A 22,289-nucleotide genomic window follows, 5' to 3' on the forward strand; every position below is an offset into this window, starting at 1 on the left:
GCCAGCAGGGGTGGAGTCTCCTTCAGAGAGCAGCCTGTTTCCCAAGCACCCAGGAACTCTGCGAGGAGGTGGCCTTTTTCGCCCTCCTGGAGGGCTGGGCTCCCCGTCACACCCAGAGGACAATAGCCCACTGTGGTGTCCAGCTCCTGGAAGCTGGCCGAGCACTCTCACCTGCATTGTCCCCCTTGATCCTCTCCCTGACAACTGCCCGCACTAAAGCTGGAGTGGGGGTGGGGGACGGGGTTAATCCCTTTCAGGGGAGGAAACTCAGTTCCCCGGGGTCTCTCCCACAGTCCTTCGGCAGAGCCCTCGGTGCCACCACTGAGGCTGCAAGGTCACCCACCGCCGAGGGAGAGGACAGTCAGCCCATGAATGCCATTCTTTGTACACCCAGCCATAGGGGGAGGCCAGATGCATGCTCGCTTCCCACCCCAGGCACAAAACATGCCACTTTCTAAACTGTTTTTTCTCCCTCCTTTGAGGCAGGGCTGGCTTGAAAGGATTTCCTTGCAGGGCCTGATAGTCCACATGCTTTGCATGGAAGGCAAATGCCACCATCCCTGAGCAGACTACACAAAACAGTAGGACTGTCACTCCCCAGGGGAAGATGCATTCTTTCTGCCACAAATGCTGGGCTGACACTGTTTCCCCTCGGTGGGGCTGGAGCCTGCACCCCAGCCTGTAGGCAATCGGCAGGGCCCAGGGCCCCTCTCCTGAGAGCATATGACCTTCCGCTCTGTTCCTGTTTACTGACTTGTTTGCTTGTTTATCATCAACCTTTTCCTACCATGTAAGTTTCACCAATGCAAGGGCTTTGCCAGTCGTGCCCATTGCTCCAACCCTTTGCCTAGGACAGTATCAGGTACATAGGAAGAAAGGAATTAGTGAATTTCCACTTGGTATTCAGCCCCATTCAGTCCTTCAAGAAATCTTTACAAGGTCTCTGGGGCCAAGGGCAACAGAGAAAATACTAAACTGGAGACGCTCACTCGAGGAGCTCACAGGAGGTGGAGGAGAAAGTCAGATAAACAAATAATCCCAATTAGACAGCAGAGGAAGGTTCTGTTTGGGGAGGAGGGTGGGGGCTTAGTGAATATGTTAATAGGACTAAATTTACTGTGTCATGGGGAGGGAGGGACAAGCAAGGAGTCATAGAGGAGGAGACTCTTGAGCTGAGCTTAAAGAACCCGCACAGTCGGCTGCTGGGGAGGGAAGAGCACGCAGGAAGAGGAAATAGCGCCAGCAAAGGCTGTGAAAACTGAATTAGCAGTGAAGCCATTTGAAGGTGAGAGTGGAGACCCTCAACCTTCCATTCTTTCACTAAACACCCTGTGCTCTGGCCCGCAGGGGTTGGTGCCAGGGACAGCAGTGTGGGTGGCTGTGCACAGGGGCTCTTGGAGCACAGGGAAGGGGCAATCAAGCCTGGAGGAACACGGAGGCTCATGGGAGAGACAACCCTGCCCCTTACACCACCTGCTGCTGATCCAGATTGCCAACAAGGTGACCAACTCATCGCAACTTGCCCAAGATATCCCCGGTTCTAGCGCAGGAAGTCCCTGAACCTGGGAACCCCCTCGGTCCCGAGTGAACCAGAGCATGGCTGGCCACTTGGCTGCCCTGCTCCCACCTTCATTTCCCACCATGTCCCCTCCCACGAGTCTTCCCTTCTTCCCCCAACCTCCCGGCCACCACTGGTGGGCACTGCCTTTCCAGCAGCCCGTGTTCTGGGAACTAGCCTCGTCATGAGCAGCTTTTATCAGGTGAACTGAGAGGAGGGAGATTTGCTGGGTAGACAAGACAGCACAGGGTGGATTTAATGCCTCAGTGTCCTCCCTTCTCTTAAGAGCAGTCTTCAGAAGCAAAGCTCAGAGGGTGGGGCAAACACCCACCCAGCAGCCCTGACTCATAATCCCAGCTGCCCCAGTCACTTTTTCCCTGTCTGAGCTTTCTCTCCCAAGACCTGCAAAGCCAAGGACAGTCTTCCTCCCCATCTTCCTTTGTACATTCAGAGTAAGTTCCACTGCAGATGCTCAACAAACAGGTACTGAACTGAAGCAACAGGAGGTAAGCACAACACTTCCATCTCTGTTCTACAGAAGGGAAGACTAAGGCGTCAAACCAGCCAGGAACTTACCTCCAGTATTTGTTTGGCAAGAGCCTGAAGGTTCCATTGTTCAAAAGTGGCTTTCCAGAGTTGGGTCTTCTAGTGCTTTCCTCACTAGTCCTACAGGGACTCAGACACCACAGGTTCTGTCCCAAGGGGACTCAGAGAAACCTAAGGTCTCCCCAGAGGCTTGTACCTGGGTGCGCCTTCCAAACTGGAGCTCTGGGTGAGCAAAAGTGCTTCCCCAAGACATTAACAGGAAGCTCTCCCCCTGGCGCACCCCCCAGCCATTGGTAGTTGGTAAGGACCCCCAAACGATGCTGGTCTCCCCAGCAAGGAGGAGTCAGTAACAAGAGTCCAATTCTAACCGGAAAGACTCTACTGATTGAATTAATCCCATCAGCAGGCACCTAGATAAACCAGATTTAAGCTCTCCTTCCAGAGCTGTCATGGAGGGTGCTGGTCTTGTGAGTCACGCAGTCTTCCAGCTCCATCACTTACTATCAGCTTGTGACCTTGGACAAGCTTCCCAGCTTCTCTGGGCCCCCTTCTCTATAAAATGCCTAGTAAGATTTACTTTGCAGGGTTGTTGGAAAAAGGGATAAAATAGTCTGCACCATCTTTATACACCCCCTTTGTACTCTTTATAGAGGTGAGGGAATCGGCTAACCTTATAAGTACTTTGTGCCAGGTACTATGTTGAATCTTACACAGTTTATTTCACTTGCATGGTAAGTCTTGCTATTACTACTTCTTTAGCAGGTGGAAGAACTGAGGCTCAGAGAGGTTAAACCACCTGCTAAAGGTCCCACAGCCAGAATATGACAAATTTTTCCTCTCCAGGTCCCTGCCAGTAGACTATTAATATTTGCTGAATGAATAACCTAATGTAATAACACTAGGTTCCATTTTAACCAGCAGACATAAGACTGAGACCTGTTTCAAACTACATTTTTTTTTATTAGAGAAGTTCTGGATTACAGAAAAATCAAGAATAGAATACAGAATTTCCACATACCAAAACCTTACATAAATGATAGTACATTTATTATAATTGATAAAAGGACATCTTTATAATTGTACTATTAACTATAGTCCGTGCTATATCTTAGGGTTGTACAGTACTACGGCTTTTTAAAAAAATTTTATTCTAGTAACATATATACAGCCTAAAATTTTCCCTTTTAACCACATTCAAATATATAACTCAGTGCTGTTAATTATGTTCACAATGTTGTGCTACTATCACCACCATCCATTACAAAACTTTACCATGAGCCCAAAGAGCAGCTCTGTTCAATTTCAGCATTAACTCCCCATTCTCTACCCTCACCCTGTCCCCTTGTAATGTACATTCTAGATTCTGACTCTATGAGTTTGCTTATTCTAATTACTTCCTATCCATGAGATCATACAGTATTTGTCCTTTTGTATCTGGCTTATTTCACTCAACAAATTGCATTTTAAAAATGGAAATTACCAGAGCAGTGACTAGCTTAAGTCTGCAAGATCCACTGCAGAGGGGTCTCCCAGAACAGTTCCACAAGCTCCAGCCCCGGCCTCTTTATGTATGACAAGTTCAGCTACGGATGGTGCTTACAGTTTTTAAAGGTTGAGAAAAATCAAAAGAAGAATATTTCATGACATGTGAAAACTATATGGAATTCAAATTCAGCATCCATAAAATAAAGTTTTATTGACACAACAGCCACTTCTGTTCATTTCCATCATGTCTAGGATGGTTGAGTCTGCAATGGCAGAGTTGAGGAGCTGCCATAGAGACCATATGATGCAAAGTCGAAAATATTTACTATCAGATCCTTTACAGAAAAATGTTGTCAGCCCCTGTTCTAGAAGCTCCAAGGGTCAAGATTATTTATCAGCCCAAGGGAAATACCTCACCCCACCCCCTGCCTATCAGCACAACATCCTTCCAGGGAGCCCAGAAGCTTCTATACTATTCCTTTCAGCAAACAGTAAAACAATCCCCTGATATCCAGAATGGGCTGAGTAAGCAAAGGGCTCAAAAGGCTGAGCTGCATCTCCATAAGGTTTTCCCCTCTCAGTGTCTCTTACTCAGAGACATTTAGGTGGCACTGGCCCCACACTCGCAGGGACGTCCTGCCAGAACCCCTCGAAGCAAGGCCCCCAGCCAGGGATGCTGAGGACGGTTCACCCCTCCGCAGGCCAGACCTCTCAGCCCACAGTTTGAATCACCACAGTAGTTAAAAGACCAAGGGAGGGACCTCCCACAAACACATACAAAAGAAAGGCTGTCAGAGCCCTGGTCCAGCTCTGTGTGAGGATAAAAGCAGAAGAAGCTGGCAGGGAGGCGGGGCCTGTTCCCCTGCAGTTCTGGTTCTCCTTCCCTTCTGGAGAGTTTGAGAACTGGGGTGGGGGGCTGGAGGGGGCTTCTGGCTCTAAGAGGCCCAGGCCGGCTAGACAGGGCCCAAACCTGGAGGGGACAGTGCTGGCTCCCACCCCGGGATGCCACTTCCCTCCTTGGCCTGTCCATCCATGTGCCCCTGAGGGCGCCCCTGCGAACACTCGGTCCTGGGAACGCTGCAGGGGCCCCAAGTGTAAGCAGCAAAGGCTTGATTCCCCGAAGTAACCCCAAATGCAGGGTGTGGAGCAACCCGGGCTGCTCCGAGGAGGGTCAGGAGGGTCGGGAAGGCGGAAAGAGGCAAAGGTCTTGCTACAGAGAGAACAGCCGGACCTGCCCGTGGAGGCTCCCTGGGTAAAGCAACACTGGTGAGTCCCTTCGTCCTACACGCACCACCCTCAGATCTGCCACCCTTGCTGTGCCTGGGGTCTGGGGTGAATGGCCTGGGAAATCTGGTGAGTTCGTTGGGCAGCTCAGGCGAGCTCCTGTTGGATTCTGCAGGAGGCTGAAGGGCCCTTGGAGGCCGTCCTGTTCCGTGTTTTCACAGACCTGGCTGTGCATACATCCAGTCATGATTTTGGCCACATCTGCAGCTGCATGGTTATTTTTTTCTCATTATTTTTCTTTAATTTGACCCTTTGAATTTAAATTTATTTTAAAAGGAAACGTCCTACCTTTACCTTAAACTGAAAACCAGGATCAGGATCAAGTACCCTAAACTGAATATCAAAAGAAATATCATGAATATGAATAATATTGACTTAACTCTGTCTGCATATCGTTGCAACTTGTACCTGAGGTCTGATCCCTGTTAGAGACAGAGACACAGAGAGAGAGAGAGATGGGCTGGTGTTGAGAGCTCCTAAAACACTTTAGCCCCACACTGAGAATTTTTCCTAGACAAAACCCATTGGTTCTCAGCCACTACTTGGGGAGATTTCTAAAACTACCAATATGCAGCCAACATCCAGAAATTCTGACACAGTTGGTCTAGGGCGGTGCCCAAATGATTATAAGAATATCGTATCATCAGAAGATTAAAAAAACAATAAAAATGAAGATGGAGAGGAAGCTGAAAAGGGAGTGGCTGCCACTCTGTGCTCTGAGCTTGTACTACAGATTTTACCTTGTCGGGTGCAAGCGCCTTCCCCAGCCGCATTGAAACTCTTGAAGATCTGACCCCCCCATGTGCTGAGGAGAATCCCCAAAGCTTGGGGCTGGGAGGAAGACTCCAAGATCTGTCACGGTGGATTTGACTTTTTTTTTCATAATTGATTCTATAAAAAAAACAGGTTGCTTTGGGGACGCTGGGAAAGAAGGGACCAAGGTGCAAAGTGGGTGCTGTCTTCCTAATGGGCACAGCTGGCCCTCATGCCTCCCCGACCTGCCTGCCCATGGCCTCAGGCAAAAACACCTGGACCAAGGACTGGTTCCCAGACAGCTGTGCCTCTCTGAGGACTGGGGCTGCATTCAACTCCCTGCAGAAGTACTGCACTCCTTTTCAAGCACCCACATTATCACCAAAGGTCCCCTTTCCATCTCCCCAAGCTAATAAGCACCTGGGGAAATGCGGAACACTCAGAAAAGTTGGAAAGGGAAGAGATGGGCGTTACCTCTATGGAATGCCTACAGAATCCCTCTACAGCCTTATCTTACCTAGTGCTCACCTCTCTGCCGGGAGGGTGTGACCTATCCTTTTTGCAGGTGACTTACCAGGGCCCCTAGAGGCCACAGGATTTGGACAAGACCACCCAACAGTTGGCAGAGCTGGGGTCCTGGTCCAAGTCTGTCTGATTCCACCATTCATAGTGGCGAACCAAAGTGGGGAGCCTTGCTGTCCTTTGTTTGGGAGGGCAAATGACACTAGCAACATGACGCCCTTTTGGGACACCAACATAACGGGTTATCCTACACCTCTGTGTGGTGGTCTGCAGTTTATAATGCTCGTTCACGCAAACCCAGCAAGGTGAAGGGGGCAGCACAGGAAAGGGAGGTCAGAGCCAGGAAGAACGTGCCCAGCTGATCCAGCCCCTTGGGCTTCCCCAGCTCAGAGTCCTCAGCCTCCAGGTCGGGGCTGTCTCTTTAAGGCCTCCACCTCACCCACCAAATGGGCCTCTGGCATCTCCACCCGCATCCACCTCAACCCACCTTAGCGCCTTGAAGGAAGGCCTCCGCCCAAGGCACACAGGTTATAAGGGGGATAACCTGAGATCCAGCCACAAACATGTGCCTCTCTGGCTCCCGAGCCAAAGGTGGCTCAGCTCAGAAGGGCATGACTAACCCTGCGGCTTCCTGTAGGGAACAAATACAGGAACTTAGGGCAACTCTTCTCACCACGGGAAAGGAGAACATCCCCAACCACACGGAGACGCGTACTGAGGAGCGCTTGCACGGACCCACCTCCCTGGGCATTCGGGGGATTCACCCCGAGGGAAGTGGGGACAAGAGACGCCACAAGTCAAGAGTTAAAAAAAATTCTGTTTTCTGAAGTTGTTTCTGTGCAACACTGGATTTGAATTCAGCAAACCAAGAAATAGGCTAATTACATAAACCAGGCTTGCTCCCCACCTGGGCCTAGAGAAATGACAGTTTAGCCCAGCACCCTCACTGGCTCCCATCCAAACTATAACTGCCAGTCTGTGGTCACCGCATTCCCCATAGCTAGTGCACAAGCTGCAGACAAGTTCCCTGGAACGTAAGGAGAAAGGGTGTGGTGGGGGTGGAGAGGGTGGGGCACTCCAGAGTGGGTGGCTCTGGAAAACTTTTGCCATTTCTGGATCTCTGTGACACTGGCCACACAGAAAGGATTTCCTTTGAGGAATCGCCTGGCGATGTTGGAGTCATCAGGGGGAGCCTGAGTTGGGGGCCTGAGTTCTTGGGCTGACTCACCACTTCCTGCTGTATGCACTACCAGCATGGAAGGGCGTGCAGGCTGGCATTATCTGCAAGGGTGTAAGATCAGATAGTCTGTGTGCAATTCCCCACTCCACTAGCAGGTTATTACGGGCGCTCTGCAAAATACTATCAGCGCACGCCTCATCTATAGCTGTGGGATTAAGAGAGAAAATGCAGAGCACCTAGAACAGGCTCTCTTTCGGTAAGTGCTGGATAGATGAACCTTTTGGTAATGCTAAATAGATAGAAGTGCTGTTATGATGAACTGTGGAAGAGCTCCTGGGTGTTTCCGGCCCACCCCATCAGTTTATACTTTCATTTGTTTCTTCCTTCATTCAGTCCATAAATATTAACTGAACAGCTCCTATGGCCAGGCTCTGGAAACAGACAAAAATCCCTGCCCTCAGGGGGTTTATGTAAAGTAAAGTAGAGAAGATAGACTATAAACTCAACTGCAAATGAATAAAGGGTCATTTCAGGTCCTCTCACTATGAAGACAATGAAATGGTGACAGGGGAGAGTACTGCTGGGCAGGGGTGGGCCGGGGCTACCATGTGGCAGGGACACCTCTCTGAGGTTGTGACTGGGAGCTGGAATGGCCCTGACCAGCGGGAGCGGCCCCTGGAAGGCCTGGGGGAGGATGAGCAAGAAGGAAGGCCCGAGTAAGAAGTGTCACATATTCAGGGGAGGTCAGAGATTTGTGCAATGTCCCAGGAAAATGGAGCACTCACCCCAAGGGGATTGTCCCCCAACAGGGCCGTGAAAAGGCACACATTGCACTTTCCCCTAACGTTTGTAAAATTCTCCTTCAAGTGTAAAGACTTTTATTTAAATTAAAAAAATCTTTGAACACCCGCCGGTGCCGGGCTCTGGCCTGGGAGCTGGGATGTGAGAATGAACAGCCCTGTATTCAGCCTCAGGAGGGTCCACAGAATAGTAGGGGAGCCAGAAACCAAACTGTTAATTATTATATGCACAGAAATCGCCAACCCTGCCAGAAGTGGCAGATGCAGGCTTCTAGGAGGAGGTGACCCCTAGCTGGGTGCTGTGGGGGAGGAACAGGACAGGACGGTAAAGGTGCTTGCTCACAAGTGTTGATCAGGGTAAGTCAGAGGCCTCAAGGGCTGGAAGGTAGCCAAGGGTGAGTTGGGAGCTTCATAGGATTGGGAATAGCTCAGATTGTAGAGAATACAGAATTCCCAGCTAGGACTTGGAAATCTGTCCTGACCTCAAGCAGAAGCCATTGAAGGTTAAGCAGGGAGTCATTTAGTTAACTGATCTGGCCCTTCTGGGGTGGGTGGGTAGATTGCAGGGGCCAGACTGGAGGTCCCTGAATACCCATGGCTCTGCTCAGAGGCCCTCTGGACCTCAGGCTTTCAAAGCCTGAGACGTCTCCTAATTTCCACCTCCCATTTTAAAGCAAACCAAGACTGGCCCAGGTGAAGGTCAAAGCTTCCAGAGAACTGTAGGCTCCTCCCATCATTATGGAAGGGCTGAGCTCTTTGAGAAAACAAGGAAAGAGGGCTATCCTAATGAGTCAGCTTGCTGTCTTATTTCAAAAAATGTCACTTGGGAGGAGCTCAGGCCTTTACAAATCTCAAAACTGCTGGCTTAATTGGAGTCCAACTGGCCACAGTGGCCCCACCTTATTCCATCCATGCCTTGCTGATGACTCCTTGGGCCTAACCCCGAAAATCAACCTTCCCACTCGCATCATGCAACAATCCCAAGTTACCCCACAAATGGAAGAGACTTTAAGGAAAGGTGGTTATAGGAGAAAGAGGGCTGGCTGGGGATCAGGAGATGGGATCTCAAATCCCAGATATGCCCCAAGGCATCTGTGAGACTTGAGCCAGTCATTTCTGCTGGTGGGTCATCAGTTTCCTCATATGTAAAAGGACAGGCTCGGATCAGAACCTGTCTCTAAGGCTCCGGCCGGTTCTGAGATTCTCTTATTCTCTACTGCAGCTGTCGTCCGCAAATACTTGTTGACACTAAGCACACACAAACATCACTGGTCTCTTAAAGTCATGTGGCACGTGTGAAGTTGGCACTCACTAGTTCAGCACATAAGCCCTACCCTAAGGGGAGGTATCACCATCCCCCGCAGATGGAAAAAGGAGTTCTATTCGCAGGGCTGCCACTGGCCCCCAGGAGGGGCCCAGATCACAGCCGCCCAGGTAAGAGCGTGCACCCATACACACCAGCCGCCTCTGTGCCCACCACACATCCAGAAAGCCAGTATCTGAGGCCAGCAATCCTGGGAGACCTGTCCCTTTGAGCCCCACTGGTGGGTTCAGGCACCACTGCAGAGGGAAAGCCTGAAGAACATCTTTGTTTTGTTGGGTAGGAAGAAGGAGGCCAGAAATCATAGGGAGTGCCCCAAAAGCCCCATCCCCAAAAGTGGGGTGGGCTTCCTCTGACTTGGTTCACCATTCCCAGCTAGGCGGAAAGGAGGAGAGTGTGGCTGTACTAGAACTGTCAGGTCCCAGGGCCTCCCTGCCATCTGACAGCTGGAAGACAGCACCCAACTGTCCTCCAGAAAGACATCTCCCCCGGGCCCATGCAGGCTCGCTGGGATGCCTCAAGGACTTTCTCAACTCTTCAGTTTTCCCTCTGGATGGATCCCCTGCTCCCTCATTTATCCACCATGTGATTTGGGGCAAGGCATTCAACCTCTCCGAACCTATCTGCTCAGCTGGAAATCGGGGCTAACTATATCCACAGCACTAGGTTGTTTTGGCAATGGATATGTCCAGCAGGAATACGAGGCGCTCTCCCAAAAGGACTCCTAGAAGGAAGGGAGACTGAGCACGGCTTATATTTTATCTTTGACAACGTTTCTGTTCACATAAGATATGGAGGTATGATCATCACCTCTGGGAACTTTTTTCTGACTTTTTAAAAAGTCCCAAGCAGGAGGCCTGTGCCCAGGAGTGATGCTGGGCAGACAGCCTGGAGCGAACGTCTTTCCTTCCTCTGTGCATGCCCGACTGTGGCTGGGGCCTGGCCGGCTCCCTTGGCTGTAAAGCCAGCAGACTCACCCAGGTGACCCAAGGATCCTCCCGCCTCAGACGTCTCAGAAGTGTACAATTCAGAAGCATAAAGCACTAAGCCAGAACTCCCAAAATTCTTCCACTAATATGAGATAGTAGAGTGTCAACATCGCCTTCTTATATGCTTTCAGAAAGGCTGCAGAGTACTCCTCTATTTCATACAAGATTTGTGTTTAGTTTATTTTTTTAATCCAGCCAGATTAATTTTGAATCTGAGGGACGAGTCTGATTTTCTAAGAGAGCATTCTGAAAGTATTCCATATTAACTTTCTATTTGTATTATGTGAGATTTAAATATATATGGAACATATATACATGTGTGTATGTGTGTGTGTGTGTATATATAATCTCTTTGTAAATGATGAGGCATTAAAAATTTAAAAAAACAAAACAGCACACCCACCAACCTATCACCCAACTGAAGAAACCAAACACAACTGATTCCACTGACGGCCCCACAGGCCCTTCCCTGATTCTGTACCCCGCCCCCGCCCCCCAAATAATCAATCACTCAGATTTTGCTTTCTTGAAAAAAAAATCCCTTGCCTTTCTTAAACTTGTTTAAAGCTGTGAAACAGAATATATGCTCTGTTTTACAAGTCATTGTAAAGTGAATTCCTTTGTAATCAGCACCTTGGAAGCCCCCCCTAGGTGATGCTGCCAGCTACGTGCCCCCTTCACACCCACCCCATATGCTGCTGTTTGATTTTTTCATTTTACCTCTTATGCATGTATCTTAAACAATTCCTTGTTAGCATGCTTGCCTGTTGAGCTATATGATTCTCTTGTAGCTCTCTGTTAAATCTCTCAAAGCATTTCACAGTTGCTGGGGTTCCGTGAGCAGATTCTGCAGCCAGAAATCCAGGTGAGAGGTCCAGGCCCCCACACGGTGGGCTGGCAGTAGGGTTAGTAAAATTAAAGTTACAAACAATGATCACGCCTGTTAATGGAGTGCCCCCGCCACACTGCACAATCTGCACATGCTGCCCTCATTCACCCTCTCAGCAACCCCAAAGGGAAGGGTTCTCTACCTTGGAGATGACAAAACCGAGGCTCCAGCTTCTGGTCCTTGCTCCCCACCTGCTTCCTAGTTGTTCATCCCCAGACCATATTCCTGATCCAACTTCATTATGAAGACTGGGATCCTGCCTGCACAGAACAGCTCTCCCAAGGACTAGAGTGTAACAGTGTCCTTGTATTATCTGGGACGGCCTGTGGGGTGCAATGAAGAGCATCCAAAGTCCTGAGTTTGAATCCTAGCTCCACTGATTCTAAGTCTGAGGCTCCCTCTCTGGAAATGAGACGGTAATGCCAGACTTGCCTTCCATAGGCATCGTCAGGATCATAGGAGGCGACAAACCCGTACTACTCTATGACTTACAGACATATCCAAGCCCACTTCAGGCCCTTCTCACGTCTCTCTATCACTTGACAGAAACGGGGCAATCAAGGCAGAGAGGGGAGGGGCAGAGCTGAGGATCAGATATTCAAACCAGCTCCCTTCACCCCAAACCATGACAACAGCTGGTCAGTGCTATCTGGTACCTACGTGCAATGTCTCAGGGCTCATAGCACACTTGGATGCCAGCAGAATTATTATCCCTATTTCATGGAAAAGGAAATTGAAGCTCTGAGAGGTAAAACGAATTTCCCAAAACATAGCTAGGAAAGGGCCAAGGAAACTCAGGGAATCTGTTTAGGTCACCTCATTCCTAAAGGTTGGACAATGCAGAGGCCCTGCTGCCCCTCTGTGCTTCTAGAGACTCTAGAGGTGATTTGGAGGTTGTGCTGGACCAGTCCAGTCTTGCCTCCCCAGAGGGGAGGTTGCACCGGTAGCCAAGCCAGGCTGCCCTAGCAGCCCCGGCCCCAGGTTTCTGCATTACGAAAGCAAAGGGGGCCACTCAGGCAGGGATAGCTCTGCAGCATTCACAGAACATGCAAAACACCTGGGCCAGATGGCTGTTTCCATGGAGGCAGAAGGAGTTCAAACTCACCCTGAAAGGTGCCTGCCGGGGCCAGAGGCCAGCCGGCGCCCAGAAGCAGAAACTCGAGCCTGGGTTCTCACCACTTCTCTTGGTGCCACCAGCAAATCCTCGGGCCTTCTCCCCAAGACCCCCAGCAAAATACGAGTTCCAGAAACAAGCTGTTCCAGCCCACACTCTCTCCAGATGCCCCCAGAGGGGCCCCTCTGGCTGAAAACCTACGCCCCAGGCCAGCAGGCTTGGCACAGCTGCCGCTGCCGAGTGTTGTCCTGCCTGGGGAATGTGCAGCCCACACGTGTCAGACAGCTCTGCTGGGGCACAGTTACAGGAAACTGCGCAAAACAGCCCGCGGCACCAGCCAGTGCCCCTCCCGCCTCCCTATCCCTAACCTCGGCAGGCTGTTGGTTGCCCCAGCTGTGCAGAACACAGAGACCCAGGCTCTGTTCCCAGCTGTGCAGTCTGCTTGCTGTGCAGCGCTGGGCAAATCACTCCCTGTCTCTGGGCCTATGGATGGAGAAGGCTGTCCTCCCTATCTCAGAAGGGCAGGGATTTGCTCCCTCTTCTGGAGGGACAGTCACTCTACTCCATTGTCTCCTGTCCTCACTCTCATGGGATGGGGTGTGTCCCCCCTGCCAAATCAGGCTCCCCCACCTGCAGCCCTGAGTTGTAGAAGACCCCTTTTTAATGCCAGAGGATAACTCTTCAGAGATTAAAAAAGGAGATCAGAGGGCAGGCCCTGGTGGCTCAGCAGGCAGAGTTCTTGCCGGCCATGCCAGAGACCCAGATTCGATTCCTGGTGCCTACTCATGCAAAAAGAAAAGGAGACCAGGAGCCAGCGAGAGTGTTTTCAGGGCAGCCCTGGCACACAGCTTCAGGGCCAAAGTGATAAAATAATAATATTCATCATCGTCCACTGCAGGCTGGAGTGCTCTGGCTTAGAGTTTCTAGGCAGCAGAAGGGCTGTGGAGGGTCCACACCCACTCGGATCCAGTGTTGGTCAAGACCTGAGGACTGTGATCTGAAAGGGACGCAACATCCATCTGAGGCTCCCTCAGAAATCCCTGCAGCGATTTCTGATTCCCTACCCTCTCCTTTAGAGAAGTGGGAACGCCGCCCAGAGAGGCTGAGTGGCTTACCCAAGGCTGCACAGCCAGTAGGAGCCTAAACTAAACCCAGCGGCGGGTGGAACTTCCCCTCCCTCCCGCCGCTCTCAGCCTTCTCACGCGCTCAGAGCTCGCGGTGAGCAGGACGGGTTCTTCCTGCCCGGGTTTACTGCCGAGGCCCGCGGACACCAGCGCACGCGAGCCCGTGATGATAGGGGAGGCGGAGGGATGAGTGAGGAGGTGCCCTCCTGGGACGCGCTGCCCAGGACACTTAAGGGCTTTTCGGTGCAGGCAGAACCTGCAGGGTTTGGGAGAGGATTTCGCAGCCGGCAGAGAGCCGCTGGATTCAAACTAAAAATACCGGCCCGCCCGCAGCTGTCACGCCGGGCCCCCGCCCCCGTGCCGGCCGCGCCTCCCCGGGTGGCCCTGGGCTCTTAGCGATCCTGCCCCCAGGGGACGTGTCAGGATCCGGGGTTGAAGCCCCGACCCTTGCCGCGCCCGGCCGGCGTCCCGACCCCGCGCCACTTACCCGGCGGGTTGCGTGGTGAAGCGCGGCGCCGCGGGCAGCTCCGGCCGAGCCTCCCTCACTCCCTTCGCCCTGAGTCCCGGGAGGCTCCGGGGCGGGGCCGGGCCGAGGCGGGGCCCGGACACTCGTGCCCGTCCCCACCCACTCCGGGAGCCGCACAGTGGCCCAGCCATCCGGACCCGGGGGGGAGAGGGACGTGCCCGACTCCTCCGGGCAGAGTACGCTCTTCACCGCGCCCCATCGCAGACCCCGAGTGAGGGGTGTGGGGGGGCCACCCCGCCTCCCCCCAGCTCGCTCCCAGGGCTGACCCTCCCGCCCGGACAGCCGTCCCCGGGTCTGGTCCTTGGAGATGAAGCGGAGCGCCTCTCCCCGGGGGAGGGTTGACTCTGGAGGGAGGGCTGGAGGTGGGCAAGTCTTGCCCGCCTGTAGCGGAGGTGGGGGCCTAGGCTGGGGCACCTTTCCGAAGGCGTGAAATCCAAGAAGGAAGTGACTCCCTTCAGCCAGTCTGACCGTGGGGGCGCCCTCTCCGGCCCCTCCCACCCCGCTGTCCTGGAGTGCAAGATCTGCGGCCTGAGGCTGGGACTGGAAACTCCCAGGCTGCCCAGGGGAGCTGATGGCGGGGGTGGAGGTGGGGGTGGGCAGCTGTGAGACACCAAGAATGTGAATTCCATCTGTAATCTGGACTTCCTACAAACCCAAGGCCCAAGAGTTTCCCTCTTCACCCCTTCCACCCCCCAAAATGAGCAGGCAGCCTCCTACCAAGGCCCCAACCATTTAATCTTGCCGGAGAACTGCTGAGTTTTATCTACCTCTGTGCCTTTGCACTTGTATTGACCAGGGCCCGGGATTGAGAGTGGGGTGTGGGTGGGGTGTGGGGGATGTTTTCTCCTTGTCTCTCCTGCAAACTGCTCCCACCACTGGAAGGCTGTGAAGTCCTCCCAGCCTTTCCCCTTCCCCACTTCCCCAGAGGCTGGGAGGTCACTGGCTGAGCATATACCACACTTTGAAACTTTGAACAGATGCTCCACCCCCCAGCCCTTATCTTTTTCCGGGTAATTATACATTTACATGATTCACTCAGCCCCTTTGATGGGGATGAGCACCTGTAATGAGAGCTACAACTTGTAAAACTCTGGACTATGAGCCTGACACTTCATATATTTGAACTCCATTTCCACAACTTAGATGTGGCTACCCAGGTTTTGCAGATGAGGGAAAGGAGTCAGGAATCAGCTCCAAATCTAAAGCTTCCCTGAGAGGGGTTTGTTTTTCTTTCATTCTTTGTGGGGCTAAAGACCCTCAATCAATGCTTGTTAAATAAATCACAGTAAAAATCAGGGTTCTAAGAGAAAGATTAAATTGTAAAATGGACCCAGTTAGTGATGTGTGTATCAGTGTATGAGTCTTTTCCAAATTGTGGGAGAGGTAGAAGAATTAGCCAAAGCCCTGGATTGATTCTGGAGTAGATCTAGCTTGAGTTAGAACGCCGGAGTGTCCATCATGTCTCCTTTGCTTAGAACCCATTTATTAATTCGTAGTTATTGAGCGAGTCATAGGACAGACACACACAGAGCCCCTGGCGTCCTTGCCTGTGACTGGTTTTGCAGGATCATTATACTCCCCTAAGGTGCAGCCGCAGGACTTGGGGTTACAACAGCCATGCAAAGTTGTAGATAGCGGTTAACGATTATCATAATTCTTGGCTTACGGATAATGCTCTTTGCTCTCAGAACACTTTCACATGCATCTCCTCATTAAATCTCTGCAAAGATCCTCTAAGTAGGTAGGAAAGGTTTAATTAGCTTTGCCAGAGAGATGAGTGACCAAGGGACAAACAAGTCAGGTGATTTGCAAAAGAACAGAGATGGCCCTGCCTGGGCTGCTAGAAGGTGGAGCTCTGTGTAATCAGTCTCCTGTATAAGTGATGTTTTGCTGTATTGGGAGTTTAAAGCTCAGGCTTTGGTGGATTTGCAACTTTTGGCAGGCCACCCTCCAAATAGGGGCCTTTCTTGCATGGTTCTGTGCCTGGGATGGTGAATACCCAACTCAGGTTAGTTGCTATTACTATGGTCTGGGGATGGTATGATCACTACAGTTTCTGGCATGGAACTGTTCAGTATTTAATTAATAACTTTCTGAGCACCTACTAGTGCTAGTCTCGGGGAGTACAGAGGAGAATGAAGTCTAGATAATGACCCTCAAGGAGTCTGGAAGAAGGAGGCAGGTATAAAATAAGTGCATTGGTTCCGGGTCACAGGGGCCTGGACAGGGTACCGTGGTACACACAGAGGGACTCACCTTTCCATAGCTGAGGCACAGAGCACTGGTTCTGGAGCGGAGAAACCCAAATTCCAGGCCCAGCTCAGCCACTTATTTAGCTGGGTGAGCTGTAGCAAGCCATATAACCTTTTGAAACCTTGGTTTTCTCATCTGTAAATTGAGATAGCAATAATATTGCAGAGGTGAGAATATGTGTGATAACGTTTTATAAACTGTAAAATATTGTGCAGATATTGGTTTTTTTAAATCATTATTATTATTAGCAGCTTTACATGCTTAATGCTTTTCTGAACACTCTCCCATTGCTTTTCATAAGCCTGACATAAACACTGTCTCATCAGAAGCAGGATCTTATATTTTGTTACTTGGACAGCAGTCTTTTGCCACTCCAAAGTAGTTCATATGGAGGGGTAAAAAAGCTTGAGAAAGCAACTGTGGGAGAACAGAGGAGTATGCAATGAGGAAAGCTAGGAAAACATCAACTCATCTTCAGTGTCACCCATTGCTACAGGAAGGAGCAGAAATGAAAACTCATGTGGATAGAAAATTCTGGCAAGAGGTGGGGAGGGGAGGGGTGAGTGGGGGCAGCCCCTCTGTCATCTCTGGAATTCAGCACAGGAAACCCCGCCCCAAGGCCTCCCTTTCAGAAGCCGCCCTGGAGGGAACCACAAGAAGGGCACTAAAATTATGCCTTTCGGAAATTCTGACTCATTTGGCAGCAGGGACTGTTTGTGCAGTGTACAGCATGTCTCCTAAAAAGCAGAGTTTTTACTACTCCCTCTCCATGTCTCTTTCCTGCAGCCAGCATCTCCACCACCACTCACAAGGCTGCAGGAACTCATTTAACAAGCCTGGGGAAATAACTCGGGTCTGTTTCACATTTGTAAATGGTTAGCTAGCTTCAACAGCGATCATGGACGATTCTTATTTTGTAAGCTTGATTTTTAGTTGTTTGCTGCTGTGTGTTCAGTCTCCACAGCAAGATCAGAGCAAATTATTTGGAGCCAGAATGGGTCTTCTGACTGATGCAATCCCTCTTTGTACAGACGGGTGAACTGAGACGAGGGGCAGGGTGTGGGGGCGGTGCTTGTGGAGGAGGGGCCCTGCCCAGGGTCCCAGGGTAGTTATCAGTTTCTTGGAAATTTGTTTTCCATAACTTCAGTATAGAGGTGAGCCAGTTCTCATTTGGAATCTGCTCCCAGCTCTGCCCCTGTATGCCCACCCCGGTTCCCTAGGTGTTCTCGGGTCCTTCCAGCCTGCTTCTAGGGTGGGTTTGTTGATCTGTCCAGGCAGGTCACTGTCCTCACCGGTAGCTGCCTCCCAGTGACCGGGAGACCAAGTAGGGGCCCCTGCTGGGGTAGAGCAGTCATTTCAAGCAGGGAAACCAAGGAAATTCAGAATATGCCTCTGGGTACACTTAACTGTGTTGCTTTTATACAATAAGAATATGAAATACAAAGTGAATAGGAAGCCCAGACTGGATCCTAGGATGACAGGATTGTAGCCCCTGCTTCTCTGCTAATTAGCAAGGTAACTTCAGGTCACTTCTGAGTTTCTGAATCTGTAAAAGGGAAGAATTAGAAAAGAGCCTCTCTAAATGTACTCCCCCAAGTTCAAAACCTTATGCGAATCTTGATTGTATTTGACAATGTCATTCAGCATGACTAGATACTATTATTATACTCCAAAGAATAAGTACTAATATAAACACAAATGTTAAAGTACAGTTGATAACTTATTCTTGAAAAATAGAATCCTTCTGTAAGAGGCTTGTCATGTTTCCCCCATCAGTGGGTAACCCTGTCTATTCTTTCTGCTTCTGTTGGGACCACCTAAAGTTTTTTTTTTTTTAATTTAACTTTTTATTTTGAGATCATTGTAGGGTCACATGCAGTTGTAGGAAGTAATATGGGGAGCCCTTAGCCAGTTTTCCCAAAAAACAACATCTTACAAAACTATAGTGTAGTAGTACAACTGGGATACTGACATTGATGAAGTCAAGATATAGACGAGTATTGTCATGAGAAGCCCTTTGATAGCCACACCCATTTCCCTCTGACCCCACCCTCTCTTCAAACCCTGGCAACCACCAATCAGTTCTCTATTTCCATAATTTTGTTGTTTTGAGAATATTATATAAATAGAATAATGCAGTATATAACTTTTGGGGATTGTCTTTTGTCCTTCAGCATAATTCCGTGGAGGCTTATCTAGGTTGTTGCAAGTATCACTAGTTCGTTTCTCTCTGATGAGTAGTGTGGCATGGTGTGGATTTATCAGAGTTTCCTCATTCACCCCTTGAAGGACATCTGGGTTGCTTTCATTTTGGGACCATTACGAATAAAGCTGGGTTTTAATTGTTAGTTTTAGTACCTGTATACAATACCCGTTCATGAGCTTTTTCCCACTCAGTGTTCAAGTGCCCAGTCATTGCCCATGATCTGCCAATGGGCAGTGCAAATCCAACAAAAGCAAATTACGTGGTTCCTGTGATAAAGAAGCTCACAAATCTACTTGGAAATCAACACTAAGTCACACAAGGCATATATATAGGAAAAGCAAACTGTATGCCAACAAATACTAGACTGCGTAGTACAGAAGTGACTCTTGAGGAACCCAGGGACATGAGAGATGAGTGAAGGTTCAAGTGTTTGGGGAAGATATGCTGCATAAGGAGGGATGTGAGCTGCATCTTGAAAGATGGAGAAAAATCATGACATTTAACATTTATTAAGGGCTTAACGTATGCAAAGCCCTGTTCTGAGCCTTTCCCTGAATTCTCATTTAACCCTCATTACCACCCTTCAGGCTGGGCACCTAATATTATCCAATTTCACAGATGAGGGGACAGAGGGTAGTAACTTGCCCACCATCACACAGCTATCAAGTGGCAGATTTGGATGCAAACCCAGGCAGCCTTGCCTTGGTGTCCATACTCTGCATTCTGTCTTGTAGCAAGAGTGGAGAACCAGTTTCTGGGTGTAATTTAATTCCAATCCAGGTTATATTTTTGCACAGAGCTATGCTGAAATCAAAGCGATAAGCTCTGGCTTCATTAACATGATGAATTCTTATGGGTCCAAGTTATTGTTGAGAAGTTAAAGTATTTTGCAAAGAAACAGCACCAGTTTTAGTAATGAACGAGAAGTCTGCGTGTGATCTCTCTCCTGCAGGAAGGTGTATGCCAGCCTGGCAGGGGAGAGGAGAGGGTAGCAGTGTCTGTAAACAGTGGAACTGCATCCTTCAGTTAACCAAGTATCTGTGGATGCAGCAAGAAAGTTGTCAGTTACCAGCTTCAAACCAGAAAACGCATAGGACGGGCTGACCTCACTTCAGATGGTAAATGTGGTTTGGTGTTAGCTGAATTGTCATGTACTGGCAAAGTCACATCCAAGCTTCGCTGTTTCCTGGGTGACTAAATGTCTTAGGTGTGCAGATGACTCTTCAGTCAAAGCATTAATTGTTCATCGTTGTGGTTTCCACAATAGCATACTATGAGCCTGATTAGTATGTTTTTGTTTTGAATTGTAAATGCAGCCTTGACAGGGTCAGTGTTGCAAACCCCGGGGTGGGTCTGAGGAGTGAAAGCTCACTGGGTAGGAAGTCTCATGACTTGGCATCTCCTGGGATTCCAGTTGCTAACTGGGGCAGGCCAGCTCACCTCCCTGCATTTGTATGTCTGTAAAGTGTCTACCTTGTAAGACCTGTCATGAGGATCACATACAATAATGGATATGAAGATGTGCTGCCAACTGCAAGTTCTGTAAATGTATATGATGATGGTGAATTAAATCTCCAAATTACTAGCTTTCGAACAAATCTCATGGTGGAAAGCAGCTCTTGGGAAGAGGTTGAAGACCCAGGGAGAGTAAGAAAGACTTCCCCACCAGGAGGAAGAGTTAATTTTTGCTCCCTGGGGACATGGCTTTGGAATTTGCTGAAGTGTCCTTTCCTTGCCTTGGACAAGCTTGGTTGGCTGTTCTGACCATGTGAGAGTATTGGGAGCACTGTGTGATGGGCAGAATGCCCAGGAGCCCGGGGGAGGCCTGGAGCCCAGCCTGGCAGATACACAGGGGCACGGCCTTGGCCCCTGAGTTAGGACAACAGAAGCCAGCAGGACCCTTCCCCCATCCTCCCTAACACCACAAGAGTAGGCGGCACTGCTCTTAGGGGAAGTTCATACTTGGGCTGGGGCTTTCTCCTTTACACAAGTGGCAGAGGCTTGTAAATATCAGATCAGTCCACATGTCTGCATAAAGATTGCCCAACTTTTGACAGCCTACCCTCACAAAGCTGAGGTTCACTCCTTTAGCCCTCGTTCCACAAAGTCTGAGAATCTTGTTGCAAAACAACTTGGTAAAAACACACTTGAAACAAATATTCTCCAGACTGTCCCAAGTCCTTGCAACTGCAATAGCACAGCACTTGGCCTAAGATTTAAATAATTTTAATCCTAAACTTCTTGTTTGATGTTGGAGAGTTGGTATGCAGAGAAAAACAGCATGTACCATGAAGTACACCTCCTAGTTAACAAAAAAAACACATTTGGCATATAGAAACAACCCCCATAAATAGGCAGGAAAGAAGGCGGCACTCACATCCTGGTGTCCTTGGGTACTTGACAGGTCTCTGCTGGCATTATGTCTGTGGGATTAGTTCACCTGCTTCAGCGGTTAAGACTGTTAATTTTGACATCCAGAGACATTTATTTGTGTCACTGGCAAGTCTAGCAAAATGACTGGGCCTTATTTGCTCAGTTTACAACTATAGAGATGGCCTAGGACAAAGGCTCTCACAAATGGAAATAACAGCCAGAAGACACTTTAAAGTTCACCAGGCCCATTCCTTCCTATTATAGAGACCAGAGAGAGGTTATGTGAGCTGTCCTAGGTCATAGCACTCCCTGACTTCCTAGGCCCAGGAACATGCCACCTCCTCCCACAAATCCTTCCTTACATGGGGGCTCTCTGTACCACTCCCATTGATGCAGTGGTTTCTCCTACCTCTCCAGGCAGCTTTCAGCCTCCACGGCCTGTACTGTCTTAAATGTATACATTTACAATTTCTTCCTTTGCTCTCTTTTCTTGCTGTTCCTGCTCAAATCTCTCTACCCAACCCAGTTCTTTCATCATTAGATCCAGGCTATAGAGATGAAGATCTGCAGAGCCGTACCTCTGAAACTCAATAGTAATCCATGCCTCACCCCTTCAATGCTCCTTTTCTCTCCTTCTATATTTCCCTCTTCAGCAAGTAGGAGCCGCTAACAGTTAAGGCAGAAATCAGGGGATAATCCTGATTACCTCCCTCTTCCACCCTCCCCATAGCCGCAGGCTGATATTGCTGCCTTCACAGACTCAACTATTCACTCCCCTCATCTTGGAGAGCTGGAGGAGGTAAACCTTACACCTGGCCTTCTTCCGTTACTCTTGGCCACTTCTGATCCCCCAATATTCATGCCAGGATGCTCTCTTAAGAACTCCTTGTCATGCTAAAGGCCCCACCATCTGGTCTCACCCTAATCACATAACAAGCTTTTGCCTACTGCATGTTCCCCCAGAGGGCATGCCCTAGTTTCCTTTTCCTGGGGAGCCTGTCCTCCTTTCATGTAGATGTTCTTTACTTTTTTCTCAAGACTTAGATCAAGAGGCACCTTCCAGAGGAAGCTTTCATTGATCCCCGAGGCACCAACCCCACGTGCCCACACTGTCTCTGCATTCCCTCTCCAGGACTTAGTGCCACTCTTGCATCTGTCTACTCACCTGTCTGCAACGTAAGACTGTGGTGGCTTAGGATGTTCTGTATTCTATCAGCCCAGAGCTTGTGGGTGCTCTAGGCTTGAATGTTTCTTCACCTTCTAGGGCTTCTGCAGTCAGTGTTGTAAGTACCACACAATTTGGGATTTGCTGAGGCACCATGCCGTACCATTTTCAGTGTTATGTATTTCTTTATTCAAGAATTAT

General features: G+C 49.7%; 1 protein-coding gene across 1 annotated transcript in view; it reads right to left on the minus strand.

Moving 5' to 3' along the window:
- Positions 1-13,888, minus strand: part of SYNE3 (spectrin repeat containing nuclear envelope family member 3) — a 116,342-nt gene extending 102,454 nt beyond the window's left edge. Inside the window, exon 1 of the mRNA XM_077123467.1 lies at positions 12,433-13,888. The gene's annotated coding sequence lies outside the window, so the exon portion shown is untranslated. The remainder of the gene's footprint in view (positions 1-12,432) is intronic.
- Between the last annotated feature and the right edge of the window lie 8,401 nt (positions 13,889-22,289).

The sequence above is a fragment of the Tamandua tetradactyla genome, chromosome 12, assembly GCF_023851605.1.
Source record: "Tamandua tetradactyla isolate mTamTet1 chromosome 12, mTamTet1.pri, whole genome shotgun sequence".
Lineage (NCBI taxonomy): Eukaryota > Metazoa > Chordata > Mammalia > Pilosa > Myrmecophagidae > Tamandua > Tamandua tetradactyla.